The 27,753-nt window shown below is 39.1% G+C and overlaps 1 non-coding gene across 1 annotated transcript; it reads left to right on the top strand.

The window, feature by feature from the left end:
* The first annotated feature begins 24,628 nt into the window (after positions 1 to 24,628).
* Positions 24,629 to 24,735, top strand: LOC118481410. Its single transcript, XR_004865617.1, has one exon. It is a non-coding gene; the product is annotated as a small nucleolar RNA R71 (small nucleolar RNA).
* The last annotated feature ends 3,018 nt before the right edge of the window (positions 24,736 to 27,753 follow it).

Raw genomic sequence — 27,753 nt, 5'->3', positions numbered from 1 at the left:
GTATTGATCCATAAGAATCACTCAACAGACCACAACTGAGTCTCGGGACCAGAAAACAAAAATAAAGACGGAAACAGAGGCTGGACACGACCCCGTGTCTGGTGAACACGGCCCCGTGTTCAGGATCTGTATCTGGGCGTTTTAATTAAAGTTACTGGTCACGTTGAGCACGGGGGCGTGTTCAGTGAGCACGGCCCCGTGTTCAGACTCTGTATCTGGGTATCTAACTAAAAATATGCAGCACGGGGGTGTGTTCAGTGAGCACGGCCCCGTGTTCAGGCTACTGTAAATGCAAACTAATCTAAAATGCAGAAAAAATTGTGCGCGTTTTAAAAAGGTTTTGAAAAACTGATTAGGCCGTTGATTTTAAGCTTTCTTAAAATCCTTGTGTCCCCGGCAACGGCGCCAAAAACTTGATGTGCGTGTAGTGTAATATATTTTTAATGTATATTTTAAGCCCTTTTTACACTTTTAGCCAAGTTTTAAATTTATAAAACACGATATTTACTAACACTAAACACACATATGGGCAAGTGCACCCATCGTGGACGTAGTATAGTGTTGGTAAGATACCGAGGTCGTCCAAGGACACAAGAGCTTTTAGTACCGGTTTATCCTCAACGTCTAATCAAATCAAAAAGTTAGAAAAGGTTTTTTTTTTAAACTAAGAAAATAAAAACTAACTAAATGCTGAAAAATAAAATAAAAATAAAAACAGATAGACAAGATGAATCACTTGGATCCGACTCGTGTATTAGTATAACCTTTGATTATTTTCGCACTTTTGCACTTGTTTAAGAGATTATCTTAGTTATTGTAGTAGGCCCCTCTTTTGAAGGCGACGTTACCCTCAACCCAGTAGTTTGAGTCAGCAAGGATACAATCCTAAAGGGTTGGATTATTGGAAGATAATGAATTAAGTTATTAATGCAAATTATGGTAGGCCCCGCTTTTGGCGGTGACGTTACCCTCGACTAAGTAGTCTGAGTCAGCAGGGATACAGTCCTAAATAGCCGGGTTATAGTATTAATAGTAGTTAACTTATGAGGGGGTCAAAGAGTTTAGATCCCCGCCATCCAATACCTATGGGCATTGAAGGAGATCCTACTAAATTTTACCCAGGTCCCTTGCAGGACCTCTAAACGCTGAACAAGGGCAAGACCCTTACCAAACCGTTCCCTTAACCCCCGACCAGGTAGCCAACATACCTCTATATAGACCGTGGAGATATGAATGGTGAAAATCTTTTATTTTATATAGACAGTAAAATAATGCCAAGACACCACGGACAAACGATAAGGAAAGATCACCTTCAACATAAGTAACTAGTTATTAAAGTCATTAATACAAAACCAAATAAAAAGTGCAAAAGATTAAAAATAAAAAGTATTATACTAAACACTTGTCTTCACCAAGTGATGTAAGAGACTTAGGCAAACATGGCCTTGATTGTCAAGAACTCTTACGATCAATCTTGGATCCCGAGACGACTCACACACTCTATGATGGACAATGGATGATGGTGGTGGATGATGGTGTTGTGATGGTGGTGGGTGGTGGATGAAGTGTGAGAGAGGTGGTGTGCCAAGGGATGAGTTGCAATGAAACCAAGCACTCCTATTTATAGGCTGAACAGAAGGCTGGGCACGGCCTCATGTCCGCTGGACACGCCCCCGTGCCTGTCTGACACTCTCTCTCTTCATTAATTGTAATTCGCAATTACAATTAATGCGCCTGCTGTACTTTCGCCACGCCCCCGTGTCCGCTGGACACGGCCCCATGGTGGGCAATAGAAGCTTCTATAGGTTTGTCTTTTCTGCTGCTTCTTGGGCACGGCCCCGTGCTGGCTGAGCACGGGGCGTGTTCAGTCTTTTGTCTTCTCTATTTTGCTTGTGAGGATGCCGTTGAGCGGTCGGGCAATCCACTTGTGTTCCTTTTCTTGTATTTATGTTAGATTTAGCTGTCTTTTTGCTTCTTTTGTGAATTTGAGCTCATTTAATCCTGAAAATACAAAAGGAAGACAAAAGCACTCTTTTTCCAACATTAGTACTTAAAAAGGGTTAGTTTTATGCCTCATTTGATGTAATTTATATGTTCATTTCACACACATCAGTGACAATGGCACATAATTCAAAAATAAGGAGTTGGATGCCTTCTGTGTGAAGAAAGGGATTGTAAGGCAGTACAACATTCCTAGAACACCAGAACAAAATGGAGTTGTTGAAAGAAAGAACAGAACGCTGATTGAGGCTGCCAGAACCATGCTTGCAGATTCATGTTTGCCATTAACTTTTTGGGCAGAGGCAGTAAACACTGCTTTCTATGTCCAAAACAGAGTTTTAATCAACTCCAGGCACAAAAAGACTGCTTATGAAATTCTGTATAAAATAAAGCCATTAATCTCATATTTCAAAGTTTTTGGTTGCCCATGCTTCATTTTGAACTTAAAAGCTTCTATCTCAAAATTTGCAACCAAAATCGATATGGGATATCACTTGGGATACTCATCCACTGCTAAGGCCTACAAAGTGTTTAATACACATACCAAAGCAGTGGAAGAGACCTTGAATGTAAAGTTCAATGAACTTTCATCACTGAAAATCCCTGCAAATCCTGCAGAATTGTTTGATCTTGAAAAATTCACCTTTGAAAATACTGCTGTCAAGACTAACACTGCAGGTACATCAGAGGATTCATCACCAGACTATGGATATGAAATCATCATTCCTCAAAAGTCTGCCTCAAAGGGGGGAGCATCAGTTGTCAAAGCTCAACCACTGCTACCTCAACAGTTGTTGACCAAAGTAGCCCCTTAACCACTGCTTCCACCTCATCAAACACTGCTGACGAAAGTCCTCAAACAGTGGATCAAAGTCAACAGGTGTTCACACCTTTACCTCCAATGCCTCCACCTTTTGAAGCCACTGCTGGGTCATCAAAGTCACCAGTAGTGGTTAGCTCAGATGATACACATCTGCAGCCTTCACCACAAAATGCCATCATTCCCTACCAAGGAGAGCTAATCTTCTTGAAATCTCATCCACCCGATCAAATCATTTGCAACATCAATGAAGGGGTGCTCACAAGAAAGCAGTCCCAAAACATTTGTCTTTTTGCTGGCTTTCTATCACTCCATCAGCCAGTCAAGTACCAAGAGGCACTGAAAGACAACAGCTGGGTAGAGGCCATGCAAGAAGAGCTCCAACAGTTCAGAAGACAACAAGTATGGGAGCTTGTACCACTGCCAGAGAATGTAAGTCCTATTGGCACAAAGTGGGTCTTCAAAAACAAAACTGATGAAAGGGGCATTGTTGTCAAGAATAAAGCCAGGCTTGTGGTTCAAGGCTACAGACAAGAAGAGGGAATAGATTATGATGAAACATTTGCTCCTGTTGTAAGACTTGAAGCAATCAGACTCTTTCTGGCCTTTGTTGTCAACCACAATATCAAGGTGTACCAAATGGATATAAAATGTGCATTCCTCTATGGTAAAATTCAAGAAGAGGTATATGTCTGTCAACCTCCAGGTTTTGAGGATCCATTTTATCCAGATCATGTCTACAAGCTAAACAAAGCTTTGTATGGCTTGAAACAAGCACCCAGAGCCTGGTATGAAACTCTTTCCACCTTTTTACTTTCCATTAGTTTCACCAGAGGCAGGATTGATAAAACACTGTTTTTAAAATGGAGAGGGAAGGATTTGATGATTGTCCAGATTTATGTGGGTGACATCATTTTTGGAAGCACATGTAATAAAATGTGTGAAGAGTTCAGACAACTCATGACAGCTGAGTTTGAAATGAGTGCAATGGGTGAACTCCAGTGCATTCTTGGTCTCCAAGTAAAGCAGCTGCAAAATGGCACTTTCATCCATCAAGGCAAATATGCAAAAGAACTTTTAAAGAAATTTGATATGGATGACTGTAAGCCATGTAGTACACCCATTGCAACCAACAAATTGATCATGTCTAAAGAAAAGGATGATTTCGTTGATCAGACCTTATATAGAAGCATGATTGGGTCTTTATTGTACCTAACTGCATCTAGACCAGATATCATGTTTGCAACATGTGTCTGTGCAAGAACCCAATCATCCCCTAGAAAGTCAAACCTTATTGCTGTAAAAAGGATATTCAGATACCTCAAAGGTGCTCCTACACTTGGTATCTGGTATTCAGTTGATGGTAAAATTGAGCTTTCAGGTTTTTCAGATAGTGACTTTGCTGGATGTGACAAAACAAGGAAGTCCACTTCAGGAGGGTGCCAATTCCTAGGAAATTGCTTAGTGTCTTGGCAAAGCAAAAAGCAAGCAGCTGTTTCCACATCCACTGCTGAGGCAGAATACATAGCTGCTGCAAGCTGTACAGCCCAACTGCTTTGGCTTCAAAATCAGTTACTGGATTTTGGTATCACTGCCTTGAAGACACCACTCATGTTGGACAGCCAGGCAGCAGAAAATATCATCAAAAATCCAGTTTCCCATTCAACCACCAAACATGTCGACATCAGACATCACTTTGTGAAGGATTGCTATGAAAAAGGTTTGATTTCTCTGCATCATGTTCCAACTAAGGATCAGCTGGCAGATGTGCTAACCAAAGCATTAGACACAACTACCTTTGAAAGCTTGATCTCTAGGATTGGTATGCTCAACATGGAATAACAGGCAAAATCATGTTTTTCTATGAATAAAAGCATTAAAATGTTTTCAGAAAATCAAAAATCCATCCTTAAAAATAGCTAAAAATGAATTTTTCATTAAAATCCTAAAAGTCTGCCATAACCACTGATGGGTTCAAAAGTCTGTGCTGCTACAAAAGTCTGTCCACTACTGAAAGTCATCCCCTGTTCTCATTTTTCTTGATAACCACTGATAATCATAATCAGTGTTGCATCCACTGCTGAGCTATCTACTGATAGAGAAAAGCATCCACTGTCCTCCATTTCCATTGTAACTACTGCTTTCACCAGTTGTTTTCACAAAATGTACTGTTCAAAAGTACTGTCCTTCACTTCACCAGGGGATGGCATGCGGACAGTACTTAGTGGTCAGACCTTTTGTAACTGCTGCCACGTCAGCATTCACTCTTCCTCTATAAAACCCCCTTTCAACACCCAAACAGGGTTTCACTGTCGAATTGAATTCTCAAAAATTCTCTTCTCAAAGCAGTTTTCATCACATTTCTTCAAATCACTCCACAATCTCATCTTCGATCCTCATCTTCAAAATGACAAAATCGAAATCATCCTCTTCAAAAGGGGCCTCTCAAAAGGCTTCCTCCACCGACATCCCACACAAACCATCTCACAATCTACCGGGTCTTCTCACAAAACCCGGCAATATCGATACATTTGATTCCATCCTCGATATTATCAACGCTTCAAAGTACAAAACTTTGTTGACCGCTGATGCACCAATTTACCTGCAAACTCAGAGAGAGTTTTGGAAAAATTGCATCCTTGAAAAACAAGGAAAAGATGTCATAGCCATTAACTCTACTCTGTAGAAGAAAGTAGTCCGAATAACACCGCAATCCATATCTGAAGTCTTTCAACTCGATGATCTGCAAGGTAAAGACTCTTTCCCTAAACACGAGTTAAAAATTGACTTCATTGATTGAGGGTATGCAGACACAATGATGAAGAGGGATACCTTAGAAAAAGGTTTCTTCCCTTCTTCAACCAGATTTTTATTTCATACCCTTCTCATGTGTGTTTCAAACAAAACCACTTCTTTTAATGAAATACCAATGAAAATTCAAAACTTGGGGTATGCTATTTTACAAGAAGAAAATCTTAACTACTCCAAGGCAATTTTCAATGATTTGGTTAAAAATGTTGAAACAAAGTCATTCTTACTGTTCCCAAGATTTTTAAGTTATTATTTTGAGAAAAAGTTCAGTAAGGATGTTATTGCGGTAATAAACCAAGGTGACTCTTTTCAAATGAACAGCTTAACTGCTGAAACATTTTCAAGAATGTCAACACCTTGTAAAACACGAGCAGAGGTGCCTGAGCAGATTTTAGTAGCAAACACTGCTCCTCAGGTATCTGCTGCTGAGCCCACTGCTCAAGGTGATCAAGGCAGCCAAACAACTGTCTTGAAACCCACACCAAAAAACACCAAAAAACCACAGAAAAAGAAAAATCAAAAACCCCCCAAACCTATCAGAAAGGCAACTCTGGAGGATGAGATACCAGAGCAACTGCCTGTGGTTGCACAAAAATCACAACAAACCACTACTGCTACTTCCTCACAGCAGTTGGTAGAAATATCTCAACCTATACCTGAAACTCCTCCTGTATCTTCACAAAAAGAACAGGTTGTACACACAGGGTCACCACATCATGAGGCTCTGGAAGCACTCGTTTCCATCCCACATCATGAGGCTCTGGAAGCACTCGTTTCCATCCTCCACAGCCCAATACCCGGGGCAATTCCGCTTTCTAAACCTACTTTCACATCCCCAATTCCACCAAACACCAAACTGTTGTTGGATGCAATTGATTTGAACCTAGCACAAACCAGTCCTTCTCAATCACCTGTTCATGAGAAAATACCTCAACAAGAGACTGGGCTTGATGTATCAATCTTTGCTAACCCACCAACACAACCTGAGGAGGTTACACCCCTTGAGTTACATGTAACTCTTGGTGGTATTCCAAGTGAAGCAGCCACTACAAGTGTTGAACCTACAGGTTTACACTTGGACAGTGGTTACATCCATAAGACTTCCTTGGAGGCAATTCCTTCTATAACACCTCTGTTATCTGCCAGTGAGTTTGTACTAACCACTGATAACATTAAAAGATTATCAAGTGTTGAAGGAAGAAGACCCCAGTACCAAGAAAAAGGGGCATCAGTTGTTGATGTTTGGAGTTCACTCCCTACTTCAACTTCTGATAAAACCACTGCTAGTGGGAAATCAGATGATCCCATTAATTTGGGTGATGGTTTAAAGTACCAAGAATTGACGGAACGTGTTGAAAAATTGGATACATCTGTTGCAGAAATTAAAGAAATGCTGCAACAGTTGTTAACAATTCAAAAGGTACCATCCACTGCTGTTCCATCTCAAACACCTGTTCCACCACCAGCAGATGTTACAAATGAGCTCTGGAACCTCTTTCAACCTTTTCTCCATCAACAATTTCAGTTGGCCGAGCACCAACATGCCAAACATGTTCAAGAGCTCAAAAAGGCAATGGAGTCTAGGTTCCGGGATACAAACGATGACATCAAGGCTCTTAAGGCCCATTTGCTGAAAACCACTGGCATTGCTCCTCCAACTGTACTTTATATTGATGACCTCCCTGTAGATAATGCCAAAAAGGGGGAGAAAATCAAGGAGTGGACAAAGAAAGGGATTGAAAATGGGCTATATCTTGATACAGTAACAGGTGCAATGCTCAGAGATATTCCTTTGCCAGATGGTAGTAAAAAGGTTGATGTTACCCAGAATGCACTTGATGATGCTGTCATAAGTGTAAAAAGGGATAGAGCGGCAAAGGCCTTGTCAAGGTGGAATGAGGAGAAGAAAGCTTTCAAGAAGCTGAATGCGCAAGGTTGTTCTAGTGAAAAGGATGATCAAAATCTGATTCCCAAAAAGAAATCTTACTAGAAAAGTAAGGAAACCCAAATTCACACCATCCAGCCTTCAAAAGCACACTCCAAAATCACTGTCCAAAAGCCACCAACATCAAACCTCCACCCAAACAGTTGTTACAACAACTGCTCCCACTCAAACACACACCACTTCAACACACAACATCACCACTGCCTTACCACCACCATCTGTTCCTGCCCTAAAGCAGAAGACAGCAGATGACAAAACTGATGGGATTTTAACATGTTTATCAAAGCAATTTCATCCATATGAAATAAAAACGCAGCGGAAATAATGTTTAAAACATGTTACTTATATAAGATATAAATCATTTATATGCAAAATCCCAAAACCCGGATCCATATATGAAGATGCATACTATCATACACAACCATAGGGTGTTTAGAAAACTACTTCTTGGAGTAATAGGATGATGAAAGGGATGATGATTCTTGAAATGGTTGTCCTCAAGAGTAGAAGACCTCAAGCTTGTATACCCCAAGCTTCCAACAAACACCACAAGATTAGCTAGGATTTAACACACTTGATCAAAACCGAAAAACCTTGAGAACCCCTTCTTGTGGCCGATTTTGAGAGCCAAAATAACACAAGTCTTCCACCATTTTTGTGAACTAAAAATGGTTATAAAGGTATGAGAGATGATCACCTCCAATCCACCCAATCACATGCCTTCTTACACATGCAAATGCATGAAAGGTAATTGGACCAAAATGGTCTTGGAAAGACCATCCAATAAGAACCCATCTAACTTGTAAGAAGTGCATGTAAAATGATTGGCCCTTTTGTCTTGGGAAGGGGGGCGGCCTAGCTTATTTTATAAAAAAAAAAAATCAATTCTTTTATAAAATTTAAGTCTTGTTTATTTTATACCTTTTATAAAATATAACATCATATGTTCACAAGACTTTATACAACTTTTTATCATGTTATTTAACCCATTAAATAACAAGATAAAATATTCTCTCAAAATAAATTATCCATATAATTTATTAGTTTCTCAAGTGTAATTATTTAGAAAACCAATTTCTAAATATTGTAAGTGTTAATATTTATTTGTTTGATCATATCACAAATAAATAATATAAGTGTTTGTCTAGCTTGTTATTGGGTATGACTAGACTTGGATCATAACGTACTAGCCACATCAATTTAATATGTGTCTTGGGCATACAGAGTCCAACAATCTCCCACTTGCACAAGATACATAGAAGATTGATGCAAGCAGTAAATGACGCCTAACTACGGTTTACTACCCCCAATACGTATGACTATATTTGCCATTCAATAACATCATCCCTTTCAAGTCCCTTACTTGAATATGATTTAGGTGAATCTATCATTTATCCTTTCGTTACAGATGTCATGTTAAATCCAGAGACATAGAGTGATCACTCTCTGTTGATTTAACTTTATCAGGCCTTAGACATCTTACTCTCAACGAATAAGAGGAACAAATCCCTTCTTGACTACATACGTCTCTCACAACCACCTTGTACCACACCTGAGCTCAGCCTTATGTACTGTCATATTACTGACAGCGAAGAAATAAGTCAAGGCATAATATTTGGTGAATATCAAGACCCAATATGTATCTCAGGTCAGAGGATACTATGATATTCGCCTTAACTCAAAATTTACTTATGATCAATCATAAATGATTCCATGCAGTAATATTTGAGAGCGAGTCAGTCCAATATTTGTATCCCACAAATATCTATGAACTTTGGCAGCAACACTTTGCTCTATATTCATTCTAAATGAATATCCACCAATCCAAGTTCATAATAGTCTTACATTCGTATTTGTTCCCACAATTATGATTGACTACGGACATTTAGAATAATTAAGTTATTCACGGATTTAAACATGCTAATATGAAACGTAACTCAAAATACCATAAATGAGTTAAAATAACAATTGTTTCAATATCCAAATACAAAATTTGATCAAATCCAATCACTAGAATATCGAAGTCCTAAGGAACATGTGTGACCCTCATGTTTTCCTCTGTCAAGGAGCTTCGTGAGTGGATCCGCAATGTTTTGATCGGTGTGAACTTGGCGGATACATATCTTTCCCTTTTCAACTTCATCCCTTATGTAGTTGAATCTCCGCTCGATATGTCTAGTCTTTTGGTGCGCACGAGGTTCCTTGATTTGAGCAATCGCACCCTCGTTATCACAAAAGATCTCTAGGGGATCTTGAATGGTAGGGACCACCCCTAGGTCGGCTATAAATTTCTTCAGCCATGCAGCTTCCTGGGCTGCCAATGAAGCGGCGATGTATTCTGATTCTGTAGTGGACAATGCTACCATGTCTTGTTTTGAGCTCTTCCAGGAGACTGCTCCTCCATTTAAAATGAAGACATACCCCGATTGCGATCGAGAATCACTTCGATCGGTTTGGAAACTCGCGTCTGTGTAACCCTTTACAACGAGTTCCTCCTCACCAGATCCATATATTAGGAACATATCCTTAGTCCTCCTAAGATATTTCAATATGCTTTTAACAGCCATCCAATGACTGCTACCTGGATTTTGTTGGTATCTACTTGTCATGCTCAAGGCGCATGAGACGTCCGGTCTGGTGCATATCATTGCATACATGATGGATCCTATAGCTGACGCATATGGGATTCTTTTCATTTTCTCTTGCTCATCCTTTGAGCTTGGACATTGAGATGTATTCAAAATTGTCCCCTTTTGAATAGGTACAAAACCTCTCTTAGAGTTCTCCATTTGGAACCTATTCAAGACTTTGTCAATGTATGCACTTTGGTTTAAACCTATCAAGCGCCTTGATCTATCCCTATAGACCTTTATTCCCAGAATGTAGGCTACTTCACCAAGATCCTTAATGGAAAAACAACTTCCAAGCCAAGCTTTTACACCTTCCATGGTTGGAATGTCATTCCCAAATAGTAGAATGTCATCGACATACAGTACTAAGAAAGTGATGATGCTCCCACTAGCCTTCTTATACACACAAGCTTCATCGCCGTTCTTGATGAATCCAAAATTCTTAATTTCTTCATCAAAACGGTGATTCCAACTTCTAGATGCTTGTTTCAATCCATAGATTGATTTCTTTAACTTGCATACTTTGTCAGGATGTTTTGGATCGACAAAACCTTCAGGCTGAACCATATAGACATCTTCATCAAGATATCCATTGAGAAATGCCGTTTTGACATCCAATTGCCAGATCTCATAGTCATAATATGCGGCTATGGCAAATAATATCCTGATTGACTTTAGCATCGCCACAAGCGAGAAGGTCTCATCATAATCAATCCCTTGAGTTTGAGTGAAACCTTTTGCTACAAGTCTTGCTTTGTAAGTATCCAAGTTACCATGCATATCACTTTTCTTCTTGAAAACCCACTTACTTCCAACTACTTTAGAGTTAAGTGGTGGCACAACCAATTCCCAAACTTGGTTGTCATACATGGATTGCATCTCTATGTTCATGGCTTCGAGCCATTTGTCGCAATCGGATTTTGACATTGCATCAAGGTATGTGGTTGGTTCATCTGAATCTACCACGTAGCATCCATCCATGAAAAATCCATATCTTTCAGGTGGATTGCTAACTCTACCAGATTTGCGAACATTTTGTGTATTTCGATCAACCTCTTGATCGTTTTCAACAACCTCTTGTTGAGTGCTAGTCTCAACCAAACGTGTATCGTCTTGTGGTTCTTGATCCTCCTCAAGTTCCACTGTTCTATCGCTGGTTCCTTCCATAAGGAACTTAGCTTCTAAGAACTTACCCTTTCGAGCAACAAATACCTTTTGCTCAGTTGGGTCGTAGAAATAGTATCCTATATCATCTTTAGGATAACCTACAAAGATACACTTAGTAGATCGGACTTCCAATTTATTTGGAGTGTATTGCTTAACATAAGCTTCACAACCCCAAACCCTTAAGAATGATAATGATGGAGGGTTTCCGTGCCATATTTCAAAAGGTGTCCTTTCCACTTTCTTGGTTGGGGCCATATTTAATATACGGACTGCGGAGAGCAAAGCGTAACCCCAAAATGATAGAGGCAATGTGCTTCTAGCCATCATAGATCGAACCATATCTAATAGAGTTCGATTTCTCCTTTCAGATACACCATTGTGTTGTGGTGTTCCAGGTGGAGTAAGTTGTGAGATAATCCCACAACTCCTAAGATGATCTTGAAAAACACCACTAAGGTATTCACCTCCTCTATCGGTGCGAAGGACTTTGATTGTTTTCTTGAGTTGATTTTCTGCTTCACTTTTGAAGTCTTTGAACATTTCAAATGCTTCATCCTTGTGTTTTAGTAAATACACATAACCATAACGACTATAGTCGTCGGTAAAGGTAATGAAGTATCTTTCACCATTCCTAGTCATCGGCTTAAAAGGACCACATACATCTGAATGTATGATACCTAATAAGTCCTTAGCCCTTTCAAATGTTCCACTAAAGGGCGTCTTGGTCATTTTGCCTTGTAAACAAGACTCGCATACATCAAATGAATTATCTTCATTTGTATTCAAAAGACCATTTTTCTGAAGTGTATGCATGCGATTCTTGCTTATATGTCCAAGGCGACAATGCCAAAGGTAGGAATCACTCAAATCTATTTTGAGTTTCTTGTTGGTTACTTGGTACATTGAGCTATCATATGATGTGTTATCATGATCTAATTCATAAATACCATTTAAAGATATAGCTTTAAAATAAAACACATCATTCTTAGAAACATAAATGTCATAGTTAACAAATTCGAAATTGAAACCAGATTGTTTTAAAAGGGAAACTGAAATTATGTTCCTAGTCAAACTAGGAGCATACAAAACATTCTTCAAAATAACTTCCAAACCACTTGGAAGCTTTAAAAAGTAGTCTCCTTGAGCTTCGACATCAACCTTTGCTCCGTTGCCCATGAAGAGACTAGTGTCCCCCTTCTTGTAATGTTTATTTCTTTTGAACCCCTGCAACGAATTGCAAATATGAGTTCCACATCCGGTATCTAGTACCCATGTGTTAGAAGAAATAACATTAAGCTCAACATGTATCATAAAGATAGTACCTGAGGTTTGCCCTGCATCCCTCTTGTTTTTCAACTCTTTGAGATAGGTCGGACAATTTCTCTTCCAATGTCCTATCTCACCACATTCAAAACATGGGTCATTCGTAGCAACCTTCTGCTTCTTTTCTTTTGGTTTGGCGGGTTCTGCTTTAGCTTTTCCTTTTCCCTTTCCCTTGACGTGTCCCTTTCTTTTAGCATAGGTTGCTTTAGAGTCGGGGTGGGGCCTTTTCTTATTTCCTCCTTCATTGATCGCAAGGACGGGTAAAGCCTTTTTGCCCATACTTGCTTCGGCCGTTTTGAGCATTGCATGAAGCTCACCAATGCTCTTGTCCCATCCATTCATGTTGTAATTCATAACAAAGCTCTCAAATTTCTTTGTTAAAGAGTTGAGGATCAAATCCGTAGCCAACTCTTTGGATACGGGACAATTTAGCCGTTCGAGGCGATCAATGTGGCTTTTCATCTTGAGAACATAAGATGATACCGATTGGGTTTCCTCCATTCGACATGCATGAAGCGCCCGAACAGTTTCGAAGCGTTCTACCCTTGCTTGTTGTAGGAACATTTCCTTTAACTGGGTAATCATGTCGTATGTCCCGTGGTTACCCTACTATACAAAACTAAGTTTGGGGGAATAGTGCCACACAGCTGTGTGGCACTTGTTCAAAATCCTTTTGAATTTCGGGAATCATAGTTCCCAACATGAGGCATGAGGCTTGCATGGAGTCCTCGGTATACTTAACCCAATCGTTGTAGGCTTCCACATCTTCCACGTTAGGTTCATCGGGAATAGGATCGTCCAACACATAGGATATCTTCTCTTGTTTGAGAACGATTCTCAAGTTTCGAAACCAATCCATGAAGTTGTTATGGTTGAGACGATCCTTTTCAAGGATGGTTCTTAGTGATAGGTTTCGGACGGTTTGGGTAATCGGGTTTGCATTGTTAGCGGCCATCTACAAAATTTAACAAGTTCAATTTTAGTATTTTCGATATTATTATATTTTAATCATTAATACCCTTTTGTGTCTTAAAGACAATTAATAATTAAAATCTAGAATCCAACGTTACATTTAAATATTGGTTAGGTGACCTTTATCCCTCTATTTAAATTAACAAGGTAGTCAACGTTTGACAATTGCAACTCTTTGCAATTTCTAGCCATATGGGATCGGTTAAACATCTTTATGTTTAGTTAGCATGTTTAATCCCATCAACACCTTTGTTCCCCATGCTTTGGTGACCCTAAGTTCATGGTTTCCAAATCAAGTCGTCCAACTTACAAACACGTGTGAGTTTATACACATAAGTGGTTAGGTGATCTTTATCCCACAAACATGGTAAACCCACCTCGAACATACAAGTTCCCTCAAATGTGGTTAGGTGACCTTTATCCCACAATAAGAGTTCCCAAGTATTTCGAGTGTTGTATAAAAGGATGGTGTTTGACTTGTTTTATAAAAGGGTTTTCAATATTTCAAAATTCTAGTTAGAAAATATTATGTACCATACATTTGCATGCATTCAAATTAATTGTACTTTAGTGAAAACTAATTTTCAGGGTTCTTTTTAATAAAACCCATTTTATTATAAAATCATTAATTTTTAATAAAACCTTTTATTAACCATTTTAATGATTTTGTTAAGAACCAATTTTACGCTTGTTGTTGATTATTAGTTTGTTAAGTCATGCATATCGACATATCATCTAAACAACAAAATAAGCAACCAAACAAGCACATCATTCATAATAATAGGTGCATAACCATAGCCAACTATTTTTGACAACACTTGTTAGCCGAAACAAGTGTGCCATAAGGTCCTTCCTAAAGGGTGAAAAATGACACAAGCGATGTGTCGTTGAACTCCCACTTGATCCCGCATCCAAATGCTTCAAGTCTCCTTCTTGTGTTGTGATTTCTCCACCTTCTTTGGGCTTCCAAAAGTCTTTTATATTCAGCTCCAAACTCCTTTGGACTCCAAAAAAATGAGTTTTGGTTATCGGGTTAAAATCCCGTTGAGAACGATGAAGTTCTTTGGACCGAATATTATGGTCCAAACCAAAAGCTCATTTTTGTGTGCATCTTCTTTTACAAAATATATCCTAATACATTTTTCTAGTAAAATCAAATGCACCTAATCTATTTATTTTACATACCAAATGAAAATAAATAAATTACATATCTTCTAATGGAAGAACAAAAAAATAATTATTACAACCCATTGAAAAAATAAATAACAACACAATCATTCAACACAAGGTCATGGCTAGGTTATATGCACCAAAATATATATCCAAATATATATATATATTAATTTCAAGAAGCAAAAAAAAATGGTTCCCTTTTGTAAACATTTTCGGCTATGTTCATAAAACCGAAAAGGTAAGTTTTGTCCAAACAAACAAATCATCTATATGAAATAAATTTTTCAAGATTCTCTTATGCATGTAAGAAAATAATCTTGAAAAACAAAAGGGTTAACCATGTTAAAATTTTCGGCCATAGGGTTTTCCTCAAACCCGAAACCCGAAATTTTTAATCTATTGAAGTATGCACTCACATAAGCGGCTCTAGATGCCATTGATGGGATTTTAACATGTTTATCAAAGCAATTTCATCCATATGAAATAAAAACGCAGCGGAAATAATGTTTAAAACATGTTACTTATATAAGATATAAATCATTTATATGCAAAATCCCAAAACCCGGATCCATATATGAAGATGCATACTATCATACACAACCATAGGGTGTTTAGAAAACTACCTTCTTGGAGTAATAGGATGATGAAAGGGATGATGATTCTTGAAATGGTTGTCCTCAAGAGTAGAAGACCTCAAGCTTGTATACCCCAAGCTTCCAACAAACACCACAAGATTAGCTAGGATTTAACACACTTGATCAAAACCGAAAAACCTTGAGAACCCCTTCTTGTGGCCGATTTTGAGAGCCAAAATAACACAAGTCTTCCACCATTTTGTGAACTAAAAATGGTTATAAAGGTATGAGAGATGATCACCTCCAATCCACCCAATCACATGCCTTCTTACACATGCAAATGCATGAAAGGTAATTGGACAAAAATGGTCTTGGAAAGACCATCCAATAAGAACCCATCTAACTTGTAAGAAGTGCATGTAAAATGATTGGCCCTTTTGTCTTGGGAAGGGGGGGCGGCCTAGCTTATTTTATAAAAAAAAAATTCAATTCTTTTATAAAATTTAAGTCTTGTTTATTTTATACCTTTTATAAAATATAACATCATATGTTCACAAGACTTTATACAACTTTTTATCATGTTATTTAACCCATTAAATAACAAGATAAAATATTCTCTCAAAATAAATTATCCATATAATTTATTAGTTTCTCAAGTGTAATTATTTAGAAAACCAATTTCTAAATATTGTAAGTGTTAATATTTATTTGTTTGATCATATCACAAATAAATAATATAAGTGTTTGTCTAGCTTGTTATTGGGTATGACTCGACTTGGATCATAACGTACTAGCCACATCAATTTAATATGTGTCTTGGGCATACAGAGTCCAACAAAAACATCTGCTGTAATGACAACAGTGGTTGAAACACCAGTTGTTTCAACAGCTGTTAGTCAACCACAAACCACTGAACCACCCAAAACATCACCTGACTTCCCTAAAATAAAAAGGAAAAGGGTTGTCATATCAGATGATGATTCTCCATCACCACCACCAAAAGCTTCGAAATCCTAAGCACTTGTCACAGTTTCAAAACCCATTCCTCTCTCTTCAGCTCAACTGTACAAACCCTTACCTCCTGCAGGTGTTCAATTTCCTCTTGAACTTGTAACAGTCAGAGAAGAAATAAAGTCCTTCTACTATGAGGATGACCCTGCCAAAAGGAGCTTGCCATCGATTGAAGGATATCCCAGGCCAACTAATATTGAAGAATACTTGAAAATCAAGGCCAAGCAAGCAGAGGATATCTCAATCAAAAACAAACAAGGGAAATCTGATAGAGAGTATCAACAAAACTATCAGTTTCTACTTACACAGGTCAAAGCTTTGGAACAGTTTGCAAAGAATGTATGTCAGCAAATCTCAGAAAAGGCAGATGAGTCCTTGAGAAAAGACTACATTGAAAACATCATGACCTACAAGACATACAAGGGGGAGAAGCACATGTTCAAAAACTGGACTATTCCTGAGATTGAAAAGGAAGTAGCCAGGATTCATGAAATGATCAAGAATAAAGTCAAACAGACTCCCCCAGAAAAATTTAAAAGGGTTGAAGCTGATAAGGCCTTAGTGCTGAAGAGAATGAAAGAGGAGCTGATAATTGCTGAATATGGGTCAAAGAACTCTGTGTCTAAGTGGGGTGAAGCGAGGGTCAGGGCCACCTACAAGAGTTTGGAAGAGCTAAGGAAGAAAGATCCAAAAGCTCCACAAAGGCCTGACTACTCCAAAGCAGAGGTTTCGAAAGGATCATCAAAGCCACATCTCAAAAGAACCAGTACTCCTGCTGGTACTGCCATCTACAAAAGAAGGAGACAAAGCCAGTTAGGTTCTGAAACAGTTCAAGAGATTCTTACTGGAAATGTCGTTGTGAAAACGGGCACGTTGCTAATGTTGAAAGAAGAATTTGAACTGGAAAAATCTGCACATACTGCTCAGCCAGTTATGAATAGGCCAGCCTCACCAAACTCCTCAACAAATAAAAATCTCCCAAGAAACCCATCCCGCCTAAAAATACAAGAGTGGAAAACTGACAAACAGAACCACGTATTGACTATGGTCAGGGCAGATGGCAAAGTGAAGAAATTTACAAGGGAACAAGCTCTTGGCCTGAGACTTGAAGATTTGCAGGATCTCCTTGATCTTCCACTTAGCAGGGATGAAGATGATACAGATGCCTTAACCTTCGAACTACAATTCAAAGGGCAAATAAGGGAACTGTTGTTGAGGCAATAAAAATCTACAATAATGGAGAGTTTTGGCATTATCTGTTCCAGGGGGAGATTGTTGGGATTGAACCCTACCAAAGGAACATATAATAAAAGCCAAAACTGGATCACAGCAGTAGATTCAAAATAAGCAGATGTCTGGTTGCAAGTCTCTCCCCTTGAAAGTGTTTTCAACATCTGCTAACCTCCTATCTGCTGATCATGCAATCTGCTGACCTATAACTGCTGACCAAGACAAAGTCTGATAGAAGAACTAAAGCTCTGCTGCTCAATCTACTGCCTTGGTTCAAGCTCTGCTGATCATGACAAGTACTTCTGGGTTCACAGCAGTGGAAGGATGCAGCAGCAGTTTATGTTTAGTTTATGCATTGAAATGTAATATCAGTAGTTAGCATAGTAGTGTTTGTATAGATCAGATGTTAGAGTTTGTTAGGAGGTTAGATGTCACTTTCATGGTGATGTCAGCTTTGATGCTCAGTGGTTTGCAAGTGCCTATAAATAGAACAGTACTCTGTACTGTTCTGTTTAGCTCATTCACCATCTTCTTTCTGCACGAACAAACACTGAGCTCAGGCTGAGGGGGAGTTTGCATATCATACACACATTGTAATCAGAGTTTAAAAATAAATTTAATCATTTGATTCAGTGTTAGAAAATGTATGATTGATAGCATTTCTTCTGTTTGATTGTGAAAAGTTTGGTTCCATTAAATTCCGCTGCACTACTCTTTCATTTGTTCATCTAAATTTCAAACACAAATCACAATCAATCCAAACTCAGATCCTAACAAATAGGAACCACACTAGCATGGACTCAAGCATGAAAGGCTAACGGGTCAAGAGGAGACAAGGAAGCGGATACGAACACGAACGCATAAGGTAAGTGATTTCCGGAATCACTTCCTATTTATAAATGAAGTTTGGTATGTTGTATATAAGGAACCATGTAAGAAGTTATGGGTAAGGGTAAGTACCAATGTAAGTTCATATGAACTTCGTCTATCCTTAATGTAAATTAAAATGATAGTCTCATCATGTTAATGGAATGTTCATCATGTTACTAAAATGTTCATCATGTTACTGAAATGTTCATCATGTTAATGGAATGTTCATCATGTTACTGAAATGTTCATCATGTTAATGGAATGTTCATCATGTTACTGAAATGTTTATCATGCTACTGAAATGTTCATCATGTTAATGGAATGTTTATCATGTTACTGGAATGTTCATCATGTTACTGAAATGTTCATCATGTTAATGGAATGTTCATGATGTTACTGAAATGTTCATCATGTTAATGGAATATTCATCATGTTACTGGTTTGTTTATCATGTTAATGGAATGTTCATCATGTTAATGGATTGTTCATCATGTTAATGGAATGTTCATCATGTTTGATGGAAGTTAGTCGGTTATGTTTATTTGTAATTGCATTGATTTGTGTTGATATATTTGTAGATAAGGCTCAATTTACGAATAAGTGAATGAGACTTGTATGTATGCAGATATGGAGCTGTAGCGTGTGTAAGTAGTGTGAAATTGTATGTACGCACATATGAATGGGATACGTATGAATATACTTAGATATATGAAAGTGTATACACGTGTTATAATCTAATGATTATAGATCAGTGGTATACGTATATGTGAAGATGTGGGTTTTTCAATATGTTTGAGATTATGTATTCCTAACCATGTTACTATTGAGAATGAAATGGAGTGCAGGTATGGGAACGCTGGACTCTCGAGGAATTGATATGGGACTCGAGTAAATAAAATTGAGAGAATGTTTCAATGGAATGCCTTACGTAGTTAGAATGTGAAATAGCCTTTTAAGTATATGTATTAAATTATATATGATGTCACTGATGTGCGTTAGGTGTAATATAATTTAGGTATATATTTTAAGCCCTTTTTACACTTTTTAGCCAAGTTTTAAATTTATAAAACACGATATTTACTAACACTAAACACACATATGGGCAAGTGCACCCATCGTGGATGTAGTATAGTGTTGGTAAGATACCGAGGTCGTCCAAGGACACAAGAGCTTTTAGTACCGGTTTATCCTCAACGTCTAACCAAATCAAAATGTTAGCAAAAGGTTTTAAACTAAGAAAATATAACTGACTAAAATGCTGAAAAATAAAAATAAAAATAAAACAGATAGACAAGATGAATCACTTGGATCCGACTCATGTGTAGTGTAACCTTTGATTATTTTTGCACTTTTGCACTTGTTTAAGAGATTATCTTAGTTATTGTAGTAGGCCCCTCATTTGAAGGTGACGTTACCCTCAACCTAGTAGTTTGAGTCAGCAAGGATACAATCCTAAAGGGTCGGATTATTGAAAGATAATGAATTAAGTTATTAATGCATAATGTGGTAGGCCCCTCTTTTGAAGGTGATGTTACCCTCAGCTAAGTAGTCTGAGTCAGCAGGGATACAGTCCTAAGTAGCCGGGTTAAAGTTTTAATAGTAGTTTAACTTATGAGGGGGTCAAAGAGTTTGGACCCCCGCCATCCAATACCTTTGGGTATTGAAGGAGGTCCTACTAAATTTGACCCAGGTCCCTTGCAGGACCTCTAAACGCTGAACAATGGCAAGACTCTTACCAAACCGTTCCCTTAACCCCCGACCAGGTAGCCAACATACCTCCATATAGACCGTGGAGATATGAATGGTGAAAATCTTTTATTTTATACAGACAGTAAAATAATGTCAAGACACCACGGACAAACGATAATGAAGAATCACCTTCAACATAAGAAACTAGTTATTAAAGTCATTAATACAAAACCAAATAAAAAGTGCAAAAGATTAAAAATAAAAAGTATTACACTACACACTTGTCTTCACCAAGTGATGTAAGAGACTTAGGCAAACATGGCCTTTGATTGTCAAGAACTCTTACGATCAATCTTGGATCCCGAGACGACTCACACACTCTATGATGGACAATGGATGATGGTGGTGGATGATGGTGTTGTGATGGTGGTGGGTGGTGGGTGAAGTGTGAGAGAGGTGGTGTGCCAAGGGATGAGTTGAAATGGCTCCAAGCACTCCTATTTATAGGCTGAACAGAAGCCTGGGCACGGCCCCGTGCCCGCTAGGCACGGCCCCGTGTCCGTCTGACACTCTCTCTCTCTCTTCACTAATTGTAATTCGCAATTACAATAAATGCGCCTGCAGTATTCTGACCACGCCCCCGTGTCCGCTGGGCACGGACCCATGGTGGGCAATAGAAGCTTCTATTAGTTTGTCTTTTCTGCTGCTTCTTGGGCACGGCCCTGTGCTCGCTGAGCACGGGGCATGTTCAATCTTCTGTCTTCTTTGTTTTGCTTGGGAGGATGCTGTCGAGGGGTCTGGCAATCCACTTTTGTCCCTTTTCTCGTATTTATGTTAGATTTTGCTGTCTTTTTGCTTCTTTTGTTAATTTGAGGTCATTTAATCCTGAAAATACAAAGGGAAGACGAAAGCACACTTTTTCCAACATTAGTAATAAAAAAAGGGTTAGTTTTATGCCACAATTGATGTAATTTATATGTTGCATTTTGCGCGTATCAAATACCCCCACACTTGAATCTTTGCTTGTCCTCAAGCAAAACTCTTTATGATGTGGCTTTATTCACTCCCAAATGGAATGGGTAGAAGAGAAGGTTTTTGGGCTTGTCATAGAGTGTCGGGATTTTCCAAGATCGTTTAGGTTTTATTTTTATTTATTTACAATCCTATTCGTCATGATTTATTAAAAACATTTCATAAGATAAATTATTTATTAAGGCATAACATACCTTTTTAAAATTCCATTTATATACAAGTTCACATACCTCACGGGGGAAATCACTCACACTCGGCCGAAGGTGTATTTTTAGTGAATCACTCGAGAGCGGCATGGAACTTATTTCTACTATAAGCTTGCCAAGCAATCAATCCTCCTCCTTTTTAACTTTATACCTTTGTAAATATCAAGAGGACTTTTTGGGTGAAGGGTTAAGCTTGGGCTAAAGGTGGGTGGTTGGGTTAGTGGTTAGTTGAAAAGGGCGAAAGGCGTAAAAAGCGTTGGTTTTCGTAAAACATTTTGTTTTTGTGACTTTTTATTTTTAATGAAGTATTTATTCAAACAAGCTTTTGTTTGAGGAGCTTTGTTTGTTTATTTCCAACTTCATCATCATTCTTTTTTTTTTCAAGAGTCACACGAAAACCAAGCTTTGTTACTAAAATAAGGGGTAAAAAATGAAAAAGGGGGTTTGGTAGGTAAAAGGGTTTTGGGTTAAGAAATGAAAAGGTTTAGGCTTAAAGGGGTGAACTAGGGGGAATTTTTGGGTAGGTGAAAAGAAAAATAAAAATAATGGTGTTGAAAGAAAAAGAGTTAGTCCTAATGCCTCCATCATTTACTTACTTGGGTTTAAGTTGGTAAGGACCGGGAATGTATTGTCGTGGCAAGTTCTAGAGTCGTAAGAACCAAGCGACTATTCACACAAGAAACGAAAAATGAGCATTTAGTGTAAAGATGTGTATTTGTATGCTCTATAAAGGCTCAAAACTCACTTTTGTGGGAATGGGTTTTTACGTGATCAAGTATATATAATCAAATTTTAACTAAGCTTGTCATGCCGTTTCATAATTTTCTTATGTTGGTTCTTTTTATCACGACGCTATCGGTTGTAAATTTGTAAAAATATAACCTTGTTAGAATTAGAATTCCCAACTTAAACTTAGACAAGTAAAAAAATGAAAATTTTTGAAAAAATTTTGGGGTGATTAGCGGTTCCAATAGAGTTTTGTGTAAGGCTTGTTATTAGGACTTGCAAAATTCAAGGTTTTAGCATCCCCCCACACTTAAATTACACATTGTCCTCAATGTGTCCCAAAAATAAGTTTTTAGGTTGATTGAATGTGTAAAATGGTGTTAAAACCAAAATTTTATGTTACTGGCAGTCTGGACACGGCCCCGTGGTGACCGGGCACGGCCCCGTGTTCAGGTGCCAGTAACAAAAATTAATGAAAAGAAACAGAAGCCTGGACACGGGGGCGTGTTTAGTGAACACGGCCCGTGTCCAGTTACCTGAACTGGGCAATTTTCTGCAGGATGTTCAGCACGGGGCCGTGTTGGCTGGACACGGCCCGTGCTGAGCTTACTGTAATGAAGAAATTGTTGTCGGATGACCCTGTTTTCGTGCATGGGGCCATGTTTCTCGTTTCCCTTGTTATCCTTGACCATCCCGAGTGTGTTTTATTCCTGCAAATTAAAACTAAAAGATTAAACTAAACTAAGGATAGTTCCGCGGAATGCCTCCGTGGTGCGCCACGTTTATAAGGGTCCTTGGCTAGACCCAAGGCGAGGTTATATGTTTTCCGAGCGGGATGTTTTGCATCCCATGTTGCACCGTCGGAGAGAATCATCCAAACTCGAATCAATAACCTTCATGTAATTGACCGGGTCATCGTCCTCTATTCTCTTCCCAACCCCGAACTTTACTTCATTATCCCCATATTTTAAAGTGAGTGTTCCGTCATTCATGTCCACCATTGCTTGTGCGGTGGCGAGAAATGGTCTCCCTAGTATGAGGGGGACTTCGGTGTCTTCTTCCATATCAAGTATGACAAAGTCGGCCGGGTAGACGAAATTGTCGACCTTGACTAGGAGATTTTCAATGACACCTTGCGGGAATTTGACGGATCGATCAGCAAGTTGTATACTCATTTTTGTAGGACTCGTTTTTCCTAGGCCGAGTCTTTTGAACATTGATGCGGGCATGAGGTTAATGCTAGCCCCAAGGTCGGTTAGTGCATTACGAACGGGGGAGTTCCCGATCGAGCAAGGAATTGTGAAGCTTCCGGGATCAATTTTCTTTTGGGGGAGTTTGTTGAGTACGAGGGCGGAGCATTCTTCGCCTAAGTTAACTAATTGCAATGTTTCAATTTTCCTTTTATGAGTGAGGAAGTCCCTCATGAACTTAGAGTATTTAGGCATTTGGGTTAGGACGTCAATGAAAGGAATGTTGACATGCAATTGTTTTAGTAGACTTTCGAATTTTGCGAATTGCTCATTGGTCTTTTGACGGATTAACCTACCGGGGTACGGAACCGGAGGAGCCTTGGTGGGCTCTGATGGTGGAGGAGTAACCTTCTCTTGATGGGGCGGTGATGTGATCTCCTCAGTAGGCGGTGGCCCTTCCACGGGACCCACGGTACGGTTCCGTAAGGTGATGAGATGAACTTGCGCCTTTGGGTTTGTTTCGGTATTACTTGGTAATGCGCCTTGCGGTCTCTCGGAGAAATTTTGGGCTAGTTGATTTATTTGTTTTTCGATGTTTTGTATACTAGCTTGTTGATTTCTAAAATTTGATTCTAATTGTAGAAACCTATCCAAGTTTTTATTTTCAGTGTCGGAGATAAGGCGAGATATAGTATCTTCAAGCCTTTCTCATCCACCTTGTTGTTGAGGGAAATTTTGTGACTCATTTCTTGGTTGTTGAAAGTTTGTTCGTTGATTTTGTTGGTTACTACTATTGCCGGGTTCTCTCCAACCAAGGTTAGGGTGGTTTCGCCATCCTTGGTTGTAGGTGCCCTTTGGGGGACCCGACGGCCTAGGTCTATTATCAATGTAGTTTACCGATTCTGTTTGATCATCTGTTTCTTTCATACAACTCCAATTTTCATGTGGCCCACCACACCCTTCACAAGCCATAACCAAGACTGTTTTTTCATATCTAACTATTTAATTTTAGAAGAAAGGGCCTCGATTTGGGCTTGTAAAGAGGTGCTTTCATCAACCTTATGGGCGCCCGGGGCAATAGATTTATTGCCTCGGGGAGTGTGCCACTGGAAATTGGTTTGAGCAATTTCCTCAATTTGATTATATATTTCATGCGGGCGACGATTACCTAAAAGTCCCCCGGAGCTAGAGTCAAGTGTTTGTCTTGTGTGTGGCAACAACCCATTATAGAAAGTGGATACTTGTTGCCATATCGCAAGACCGTGATGAGGGCACTTTCGCAATAGCTCCTTGAACCTTTCCCAAGTTTCATATAAGGATTCCCCGTCCTCTTGTGAATATGTATTAATTTCAGTAATTAATTTAGCCGTTTTAGCGGGAGGGAAATACTTATATAGAAATTTTTGGGCTAGTTCATCCCAGGTGTTTACCGATCCAGCTGGGAGGGCGTTAAGCCAAGCCTTTGCTCGGTCTTTTAGTGAAAAAGGAAACATTCGGAGGCGGATGGCGTCATTTGATGCTCCATTGATCCGAAAGGTATCACATATTTCTAAGAAATTAGTAATATGTAGATCGGGATCCTCGTCCGCAAGCCCATGGAAGGTTGCAGAGTTTTGAAGCATCTGTATCAAATGCGGCCGAAGTTCGAAGTTATTGGCTTCAACATTCGGTGCATTGATAGCGGCGCCGAGATTACCTATGGTGGGTCGTAGATAATCCATGAGAGTACGTTGGTCCGCCATTGGAAGTGGGTTCCCCGAAACCTTCTCTTGGTTTTTAGCTTTTAGTGTTTTTCTGAGAAAGCGTTCGGGTTCTTCTAGAGGTTCTTTTATGTCTATATTAGAACTCGAGCTCATACACTACGTAGAGGTGGCGTCGGGTTCCAAGTCCTGCAACAAAAACAGAGAAGAATGTTGGTCAGAAGGTTCACCACGGCCCCGTGCTCAGTGAACACGGCCCGTGGTCGGAGTTACAGTGATTGTTTTCCGGATCCCTGTTACTGGAGAGTTGGACACGGCCCCGTGTTGCACCGACACGGCCCGTGGTCAGTCTTCTGTAACTCAGAAAACTAAAAACTGCCAGTAACACTGCTGGGCACGGCCCGTGTCCGACCAGACACGGCCCGTGCTGAGCTCTGCAGAAGCTGAAAAACTAGAAAAATCCTAAAAAAATAAAAAGAAAATAAAAAAATGATTAGGCCGCTGATTCCTAACTTTCTTAAAATCCTTGTGGCCCCGGCAACGGCGCCAAAAACTTGATGCGTGCTAGTGTGTATATGTTTTAGGTATATATTTTAAGCCCTTCTTACACACTTTAGCCAAGTTTTAAATTTATAAAACACGATATTTACTAACACTAAACACACATATGGGCAAGTGCACCCATCGTGGACGTAGTATAGTGTTGGTAAGATACCGAGGTCGTCCAAGGACACAAGTGCTTTTAGTACCGGTTTGTCATCAACGTCTAATCAAATCGAAATGTTAGAAAAGATTTTAAAACTAAGAAAATAAAACTAACTAAATGCTGAACAATAAAAATAAATATAAAAAAAGATAGACAAGATGAATCACTTGGATCCGACTCGTGTATAGTGTAACCTTTGATTATTTTCGCACTTTTGCACTTGTTTAAAAGATTATCTTAGTTATTTTAGTAGGCCCCTCTTTTGAAGGTGACGTTACCCTCAACCCAGTAGTTTGAGTCAGCAAGGATACAATCCTAAAGGGCCAGATTATTGAAAGATAATTAATTAAGTTATTAATGCAAATTATGGTAGGCCCCTCTTTTGAAGGTGACGTTACCCTCGACTAAGTAGTCTGAGTCAGCAGGGATACAGTCCTAAGTAGCCGGGTTATAGTATTAATAGTAGTTTAACTTATGAGGGGGTCAAAGAGTTTGGACCCCCGCCATCCAATACCTTTGGGTATTGAAGGAGGTCCTACTAAATTTGACCCAGGTCCCTTGCAGGACCTCTAAACGCTGAACAAGGGCAAGACTCTTACCAAACCGTTCCCTTAACCCCCGACCAGGTAGCCAACATACCTCCATATAGACCGTGGAGATATGAATGGTGAAAATATTTTATTTTATATAGACAGTAAAATAATGTCAAGACACCACGGACAAACGATAAGGAAGAATGACATTCAACATAAGAAACTAGTTATTAAAGTCATTTATACAAAACCAAATAAAAAGTGCAAAAGATTAAAAATAAAAAGTATTACACTAGACACTTGTCTTCACCAAGTGATGTAAAAGACTTAGGTAAACATGGCCTTTGATTGTCAAGAACTCTTACGATCAATCTTGGATCCCGAGACGACTCACACACTCTATGATGGACAATGGATGATGGTGGTGGATGATGGTGTTGTGATGGTGGTGGGTGGTGGGTGAAGTGTGAGAGAGGTGGTGTGCCAAGGGATGAGTTGAAATGGCTCCAAGAACTCCTATTTATAGGCTGAACAGAAGCCTGGGCACGGCCCCGTGCCCGCTGGACACGGCCCCGTGTCCGTCTGACACTCTCTCTCTCTCTTCATTAATTGTAATTCGCAATTACAATAAATGCGCCTGCAGTACTCTGACCACGCCCCCGTGTCAGCTGGGCACGGCCCCATGGTGGGCAATAGAAGCTTCTATTAGTTTGTCTTTTCTGCTGCTTCTTGGGCACGGCCCCGTGCTCGCTGAGCACGGGGCGTGTTCAGTCTTCTGTCTTCTTTGTTTTGCTTGGGAGGATGCTGTCGAGGGGTCGGGCAATCCCCTTTTGTCCCTTTTCTCGTATTTATGTTAGATTTTGTTTTTCCAACATTAGTACTAAAAAAGTGTTAGTTTTATGCCACAATTGATATAATTTATATGTTGCATTTTGCGCGTATCAATGAAACACTGCAAAATGCAAATCATGTGCTGTTGCAAAAAAGATCCTCTAAAGGGGACCCACCAAAAGTCGAGCCGTCATCTCTATGCTGAACGGAAGTTCTAACCTGAGCTCTCACGGTTTCGCACCTAACCCCTTACAGATATCATCTTGGTATACTCACCTGTAAGACTGAATATTGGGATCTGGATACGGGAGTATATTCTGAGGTGGGACACGCGAATAAGTTTAAGTATTTAAGATCTTAATCTCGTATCTCGAAACAGTTGAACTTTGTGTGAAAATTTAAGTGGATCAGTATACTAACAATCTAAGTAAATCGTTTTGAACTTAAAATGTTTAAAGCTTAACGGTGTTGGTGATATGTCTCAGAAACTGATATGATCCTCTTACACAAACTCACAAAAATATTGTATGTAAATATTTCTTTACTGCATTTCATTTTTGTTATTAAATCAAAATTCCAAAAAGATTTTCAATGTGTTTTAGCATAAAATTT

This window comes from Helianthus annuus, chromosome 8, assembly GCF_002127325.2.
Source record: "Helianthus annuus cultivar XRQ/B chromosome 8, HanXRQr2.0-SUNRISE, whole genome shotgun sequence".
In the NCBI taxonomy this organism is placed as follows: Eukaryota; Viridiplantae; Streptophyta; class Magnoliopsida; order Asterales; family Asteraceae; genus Helianthus; species Helianthus annuus.
This window is presented reverse-complemented; position numbering and strand designations above follow the sequence as displayed.